This window comes from Panthera pardus, unplaced genomic scaffold (genome assembly GCF_024362965.1).
Source record: "Panthera pardus isolate Hobbes unplaced genomic scaffold, ASM2436296v1 HiC_scaffold_15, whole genome shotgun sequence".
NCBI lineage: Eukaryota > Metazoa > Chordata > Mammalia > Carnivora > Felidae > Panthera > Panthera pardus.
The window spans coordinates 41,744,206-41,752,087 of NW_026526710.1; the positions used below are offsets into that span (position 1 = coordinate 41,744,206).

The 7,882-nt window shown below is 42.7% G+C and overlaps 1 long non-coding RNA gene across 1 annotated transcript; it reads right to left on the minus strand.

The window, feature by feature from the left end:
* Positions 1 to 1,178: 1,178 nt before the first annotated feature.
* LOC109276530 (uncharacterized) lies at positions 1,179 to 2,353 on the minus strand. Its single transcript, XR_002084712.2, has 2 exons — positions 2,226 to 2,353; positions 1,179 to 1,786 (listed from the first exon to the last, which is right to left on the minus strand). It is a non-coding gene; the product is annotated as an uncharacterized LOC109276530 (long non-coding RNA).
* Positions 2,354 to 7,882: the final 5,529 nt, after the last annotated feature.

Genomic DNA, 7,882 nt, shown 5'->3' on the forward strand with positions numbered 1-7,882 from the left:
GTGAGGTGAACCACGTAGGCATTGTGATGTAGTGTTAGGCTACTACTGACCTTCTGACCACTTGTCAGAAGGGGGATCATCTGTTCTGAACTGTGTTTGGCCCTGGGGGACTGAAACTCTGGAAAGTGAAACCACAGATAAAGGGGTTATTTATTTACTGCATTTACCTTTAGTTTATTGTACATCTCCCTCCCACTTCCCCCTCCCCAAAATGGATAGTCTTTTCCCTCCATTCGCTTAGTGTTCTATGAACCTATCACCGCTTTTTTTTCAAGTCCTCTGACAGAGGTGTAAAATGCTTCTCATGCAGTTTCCCACAAGTTAGGTGTATCAAATAATCTAGAATTCTCCCACTTGTCCCTACCCCCCACTTGGAGATTTTTCTCCCAAAGTTCTCCAAACCCCTTGCACTCTACATTGGTTGCTTTTCAGGCTCATCGCATACTTGTCGTATGACTCATTTTCTATATCTTGCTGGGATTGATTTTCTCTTCTCTCCTTTCCTAGATTCCCATTTCGTTTTGCCATGATAACTAAAAACCAGTTTTGGTGAAGCACTAATTCCAGTTAACACGAGTTAAGCACAGACACCTTGAGAGAGGGTGTGTGGGAGGTGTGTTGTTTTTAGTTTTTGTTTTTCTGAACATTTTTTTATTCCACCCTGATATGTTATGAAGAGCTTGGCTTGCTGTAGACATAGACTGAGAATTGTTTTTACCTCAGAATATGCAAGGCATTGCTATATTGTCATTTGGCCTCAGTGTTCCTTGTGATAGGCACCAATGGCATTTTTGTTTCCTATCCTTTGTGATAGGCTTTCTCTCTGCAGACTTATGATCTTTCCTATACCTGGTATTCTGAAGTTTCATGGTATTTGTCTTGCTGGGTTTTTGCTTTTGTTTTTCAATGCATGGTGTTGGACACTCTCTAGAAACATATCTTCCAGTTGTGAGATCATTTCCACCTCTTTATTATTTTAAGTTTCTCTTTCTGGAATTCCTGATGTTGGACACATTAGACTGGTTCTCTAATTTCCTTTTCTCCCCCTAGTCCCTTTTTTTTTTTTTTTTTTTTTGGCTTTTTGAGAACAGTCACTCAACCTTATCTTCCAAGTGTCCTACTGAATGTTTTCTATTTTGGTTATTATATCTTTAATTTCACAAACTCTTCTTTTGCACTCTGATGATTCCTTTTTATTGCATCCTATCTTGTTTTGTGAAGGCAATGTTTTTTCAGAACTCTCTGATGATAATTACTGTAGGTTCATTTTTTTGTCTTTTGGTTTTACTTTTGTTTCCTCTGCTGCCTCGATGTCTTCTTAGTCCCTTAAAAACTATATTTATTTGCTTAGTTCTCTTTTTGCATCTTTGAGAACATCTTCAAATGTCTGGTGATCTTCGAATCTTCATTTATGATTAACAACTGATGCAATAAGGAGCCATTAGGAAACTGTGTGCTTGGGAGTGGTTTGTCCCTCGGTAAGTATTGTCAGGAGGTGAGCTGGCTGAGTTGATGAAGAACATTTTTAGATGGGAGTCTCTGTGGAGATTTTCTCCAGAGCCAGTGAATTTCTTTGGAGAATTTTCCTTTATGCTTCTGCTTGGGCGGTATATATCCAGACATTCATGTTCCGTGAGCAGAGGCAGGAAGGGTGCTTGGAAAACCAGATTTTCACCTAAGTGCTTTTCTTTCAGTCTAGCACCTGGTTCCCCATCCTCTATGCCTGTTGTTATCTGAGTCTGGGATTCTCTGGTTCAAGTTCTCTAAAGAATACCTTCTTGGCTTCCTGGAAGAGATGGAGCAGGGATGGGTTGGTGGGGGCTGGTGAGCAGGGCTGGTGTTTGGTGGAGGAAGAGACATACATACTGTGCATGCAGACTTTCAGTCAGAACCTCTGTTCCAGACCCATGCCTCACCCCCAGCTATGGAGGACCTGCAGTGTCCATGTGCCCAACCTCTCCAGGGTTCTGCACCTTGGTAGCTTATAGTTTCTTCCCCTCTGCTAAGCTAACTGCCATTTCTCCATTACTTTCTATCCCTGCCCACCCCCCACAAATGTGTTGACAGTCGTCATTCATTCACTGTTGCCTCTCCAGTTCTCTTTGACCTATGGGTTTACATCTTTTTAATTCTTTCACTGTCATTTTATCCAGGTTTTGGATGGGAGAAGAGATACATGTGTGTGGTCTACTTACCATATTTGACCCAAATTCCCTTCTGTTTACCTGAATTTCAGAAATCACACTTGGTGGGTTTTAGTCACAGAGGGCACCATAGATTGTAGTTCACGTCTCGTTCATAGGAAACAAAAACTTCTTTATGTCTCAGAGGCCCCCACAGGGGGCAGCCCTGCCAGGTGGCAGCCTGCCTGGCAGTTGGGTCTGTTGGCCTCTAGAATCCTTCACTGAGCCTGGCTTGAATGCAGCCAGGGCCAGAGACACCTCAGGGAATTGTCTCCCTGTGAGCAGCTGTTGGAGCATCAGGCATCTGAGCATGGGAGACAGACTTCTGGGATGGCTTTTGTGTGATTAATTAAGGTCTGGAGCAGTAATTTTCCTATTTACTCATGATGTCCATACTCCAAACTGCCCATCACATTTATTAGAGGGAGAAATACACAAAGAAACAAACCTGGAGTGCTGTCTCATGGAAAGCTTGTCAAACAGGAAAGCATCACATATGCTTTTTCTTCTTATCTGCCTCTTTCGACTTGAGAGCAGACTGTTACCTGTGAAACAAGACTGGAGCTTATTTCTTTATACCAGACTGTACAAATGTTCTGGAGAGACCTGGACAGGGGCAATGCTCGTTGTAAGAACGCAATGAAGATAAAGAACAAAAAACAGTCAAGATTTAGCAATCAAGAAAGTTCTTACAGAAAACATTGTTAGGACAAAACAACTATAATAAGAATCTACCCCACCTCCCCAAAACTCAGAGATAAAAACCACTCTTTTTTCTTTGGTTTGTTTTGCTTTAAACCAGAGGAAGAAACTTTGCTTTCAGTGGCTGAATTTCAAAGATCCTTAAGAGATTTATTAGGAATTGATTTGTGCCTACAATTTCTTTTTCTTTTTATCTTTGCAATATTCATTAAATGTCACTGTTATGAAAAATATAATGCATCAACAGAGAATTAAGAACAAGGCTTAATGCACTTCATTTCTTTTGAGGTAAAGCTTGGTAAACCCTTGGATGCTACCAGAAGCATGTGATTGTTTCTCTTATGGACAGAATTTTGTGCCCTCCAATTTCGTATGTTGAAGCCCTAACTTCTAGTACTGTAGAATGTGACTGTATTTGGAGATGGGACCCAGAACAAAGGTAATTAAATAAGGTCATCTGGGCGGGCCCCGATCCAATCTGCTGTGCAAACTGGTGTCCTTATACGAAGAGGAAATCGGGATGCACAAAAACACCAGGGATGCATGCACACAGCAAGAAGGCAGCCATCTTCAAGCCAAGAAGAGACGTCTCAGGAGAAATGAAACCTGCTGACATCTTGATCTTGGACTTCTGGCCTCCAAAACTGAGAAAATAAATATCTGTTGTTGAAACCACCCAGTCAGTGGTATTTTGTTATGGTAGCTCTAGCAAACAAATGTGGTGCCTAGATCTTTCTACCCTATTTGATTTAAAATCTGAACATAATAAAGAGCATAGAGAAACTAAGAATCAGACACTTGTAAAAGTTAACTTTTGCTAACCAATGGCTGAAAAGTCCGGGTAGGAGATCACAACTGCTGCACGCATCACACACGAAACCACTTTGGTCCTATCACCCATGAGGCGAAGATCTAAGGTGCTGAGTTGGCCTTGGCTTTGGCTTCCAGAGTGGTAACTTGCAGCCTCAGACTCTCCCTGGAGTTCCCCTCAGGGCTGGTCCTCTAGAGAAAAATGCACATCTCTGGGCCTGGCAGAGGATGGATGGGATTGCCTGCAAGCCCCCGGCATAGTGGGTTGGATGGAACCAGAAGGTCTTAAAGGAGAAGGGAAGAGTAGAGTAAGGGTGTTTCTTGGTTGAGGGTGTCCCTGATGGAAGTGGATTCAGGGGCCCATTCTCCTGTCACACACACCAGTCAGCATGGAGAGAAACACAATTTGGGGTGTTGGGATGCTGCCATGGAGAGCTTGAGAAATGGCTCCTCACTGAGAAGAGCTTTAACTGGCAGAGCCTTCTGGTGGCACCTGGGCAGTCATTTCTATAATTCAAGTTGAGGGAGTAAGGGGAAAAAGCACTGTATCCATTTAACTAAATACTAGAAGTGCTTGTATTTGGGCTGAGGAAATAGCTGGGCACTGGCACTGGCACTGTTGCAGCCTCCAGCCGTGTAGTTGCACGTTGTCACAGTTCATCAAAAGCCAGCAAAGAAAACCAGGACATCATGTTTAGGCTGTATTCACCATCAGAGTGTGTTACCCTCCCTGTTACCTGAGTCCTCATGTTGACCAAGATCCTAGATCCAGAGAACAACAAAGGAGAAGAAAATTGAGGGGTGGAGAAGAGAGAGGCAGAGATGGAGATTCAGGGAGACACAGCAAGAGCCACAGAGAAAATCCACAAAGACAAAGAACAAGCAGAGAGAAGTAGGTGGTCACGGGGAAAGCAAGTCAACATCGCTAGACCTCAGATCCCATAGGATTCTTATGGATCGCGCGTCAGATCTGTTCTCTTCTCTGCCTCTGATCTGGTTGAAACCCCACTGGAGTGTCATGGCTTAACGAAGCCCGTGGGTGTTGGTACTTGTGATGTGGTTTCTAATGGATACCCTGTGAATTCGCTGAAGTGGAATAAAAAGAATGTGGGAACCAAGTTACTATGTTTAGGTTTTACTAAATAGGTGGCTCTGCCTGAGATTCACTCATGTAAGGTGGACGTCTTGTTCAGGCAAGAGAATCACATGAAGAACTGAAATCTGGGGGAGGCCAACAAGACTCGGGGCAAGGGATGTTCGTTCTTCCTAAATGAGTCTTTATTGCAAGAGTGCTGCCTTTTCTCTGGTGCTTGTTAAATACTGTATTTATGCTGTGTATTTGTATACAGTGGGATTAAGGGACCAAACTGAATTACTGATGATGGTTGCTTGAAGGGGTGTTTGACTAGGAGATTTACAGAGCGTTCTTAATGATCTTTTTTATTTATTTATAGAATGTTATCATTCTAAACGTACAGTGCAGCCATCCCTTAGGAAAAATGCTTTCTATTTGAGGACCACCAGCTCTGCATGTTGATTTGAAAAGAGATAAAAGGGCATCTGGCCACCATAGTACAGGCTGCACATTCCCTCCCTCTTCATTATGCAGAGAGCTGATGCAATTTTTGCTTCTTTCCTATTTATACAAATAAAGAGAACGATTTGGGAAATATGTCATGCTGGCATTAAACACCACCAGTCTTGCTGGGTTGAAATGTACACGTTCCATTAACAACAATTATATTGTATAATTAAGGTTTTGGTCCCCAAAGTCTGACTCGGAAGCTTCCTCAAATACTGATGGGTTTATTGAAGACATGTTAAAATAAATATACCCCTCCCATTACCCCCCCCTTGTGCTTCCCACCCATGCACCCCCATCCTCCCCCCAAAAAAGTACCACCAGTACCTGTGCCAATGACTTGGTCTGCAATGAATGTAGTGTTCAAGTGCCCTCTAGTGTAGCTGTGGCTGAGATTAATAGGAGAGTAGAAAAGAAGCTTTGAAAGGGCAGATGCCAGAAAGCAGAGCCATTAGTACATTCTGTACATTCTATGAGGCTCCTTTGTGCTGGGTCCACATGAAAGAAACTGGGTGCAGATAGATCATTTGGAATGGCCCCTCCAGAATGAGGCTCTCCATGTAATCCTTTTATACTGGTATTCATCACTCTTTCTGTGGGGCTCTCAGTTTACATTGAGGTGGAAATTCCCTGAAGCTTATGCATTCTTGGCACACACACATGTGTAACCAGCCATGGGGAAAGGGCTAATGAAGTTGAAGCCCTTGCACATGGGAGTGCCTCTTGCTCCTGCGGCCTTAGCACGTTTCACTCTCCCAGCAGCCAGAGAGAGCTCTGACCTGTGTCTCTTCAGTGAATGCTGCTGGTGGGGACAGTAATGGATTCCTAAGGGCGATTAACACAGTGACAGGGTTTATAAATGATAGATTATGACAACATTCCCTGCTATCAGGATTTTTCCTTTGATGACCACATGGCTATTGATAATGGTTGCACCAGCCAAATGCTACATATCTACCTGTGATCAAGACTAACAAAAAACAAGTAGCTGAAAATCCCGGAGCAGACTCACATCCTACCCAGGAGAATTGTTGACCCAAGGGCCCCAAATTAGGGGTGACACAAATTAGGCATAGAGGAGGGACACACACCTGAATCAGGGACACCAGTCTGGTTAGATACAAATCTGAGTAGACTGGTGGGCTTCTCTCCTCTAGCTCTCTTTCATGGGAATCTGTGAGCACACAAATGATAAGAGCAAGAAAGTCATCTTCCTAACTTTCTGAGTATGCCCATTCTGAAAAAAAGGTGTGGCTGGGAAAGGTCCGGCTGAGTGGCTGTTCCCTCTTTCCTGGATGGGTGATATGTAGGTGCTGTTAAAAACAAGACAACAGGCCCCAAATGGAGTCACTTATGCTAAGCCCCATGCCACCAAATGGAGACTTAACTTAATTACAGTTTCTGTACCATTAGGAATAGAATCTCAAACCTGATGTGAACTAGTTAAGTAATTTGCCTGATACACTCCAGCTATCCCCCAAAGAAAAGTAACCTTGCAATACCCAACACCTCTCTCTCTCTCTCTTTTTTTTTTTTTTTTTGCCTAGTATAACTTCCTTCTTCCTGTTCTTTCCTGCCTATAAACGTCCTGCATTTCAGACAGCAACTTTGGAGCTCTTTTCTATCTGCTAGATTGGATGCTACCTGACTCATGAACTGCTGAGTCAAGCCAGTATGATCTCTAGAACTTAGCTGAATTTCATTTTATAACAGTGCATATATGTGTTTCCTTGCTAAAGGGTCAAAATCAGGTAGATTTTCTTCCAGAATTGTATGATTGTGGAGGTGTAATCCCAGGAAGGCCTACAAATAATGTATGATTTTGTATCTAGTTATTCTTTAGAATACCTAGGAGAAACATGGCTCCACATAGAAAATGGAAGTATGTTGAAAATATTGGTAGGCTTCCTATAAATCTGGAAGCCTGAGCAAGTGGTAGAGGTGAAAATGTTAATGGGGTTGAATAGGTATAAATGGACAAATTCATATTATTAACAAGGTGAGTAGGACAAGATGAACTATTTTGGGAAACCCGTGTGGCAGAAACTATTGATTCCTTATCCCAAATTGACCGCTCCATTTTTTTCCTTCCTAGTAGAGCATTGCATTTGTTTAGTAATTGGGTTTACAGGAGCTCCAAAGACCCCTCTCCAGCTCCAGAGGCAAATGTTGATCACGGTAAGACAATTGTGGGTAGTGTACAAGAAGCCTCTGGGAAATGTCTTCCTTGAAATACATAAAGAGAAGCAGGAGAGGAACGCCTTCTTCTTTGCTGGATGTCATGTCTGTGGGTACCATCTGGAATTGCTACAGCCAACTTGCAAATATAAAGGAGGGCTTTGTTAACCTGCTGAGCATGGCAGAGTGGAAAGATGCAGAGTACCCAGCTCCTGGGAACTGACCACCTTCAGACTTCTTGCAACATAAGGTAACATATTTTTCTTGTGGTTTTAAGCCACTTTTTGCTGGGTTTTCTGTTCCTTGCAACTGCAAACACCTCCACTGATATAACCACTATTTGGAACAGTGCATAATAAGAGTGTCATCTTTGAATGATCAACACAATCAAAACAATTCAAATAAAGCAATTAAATAAAATGAGGAT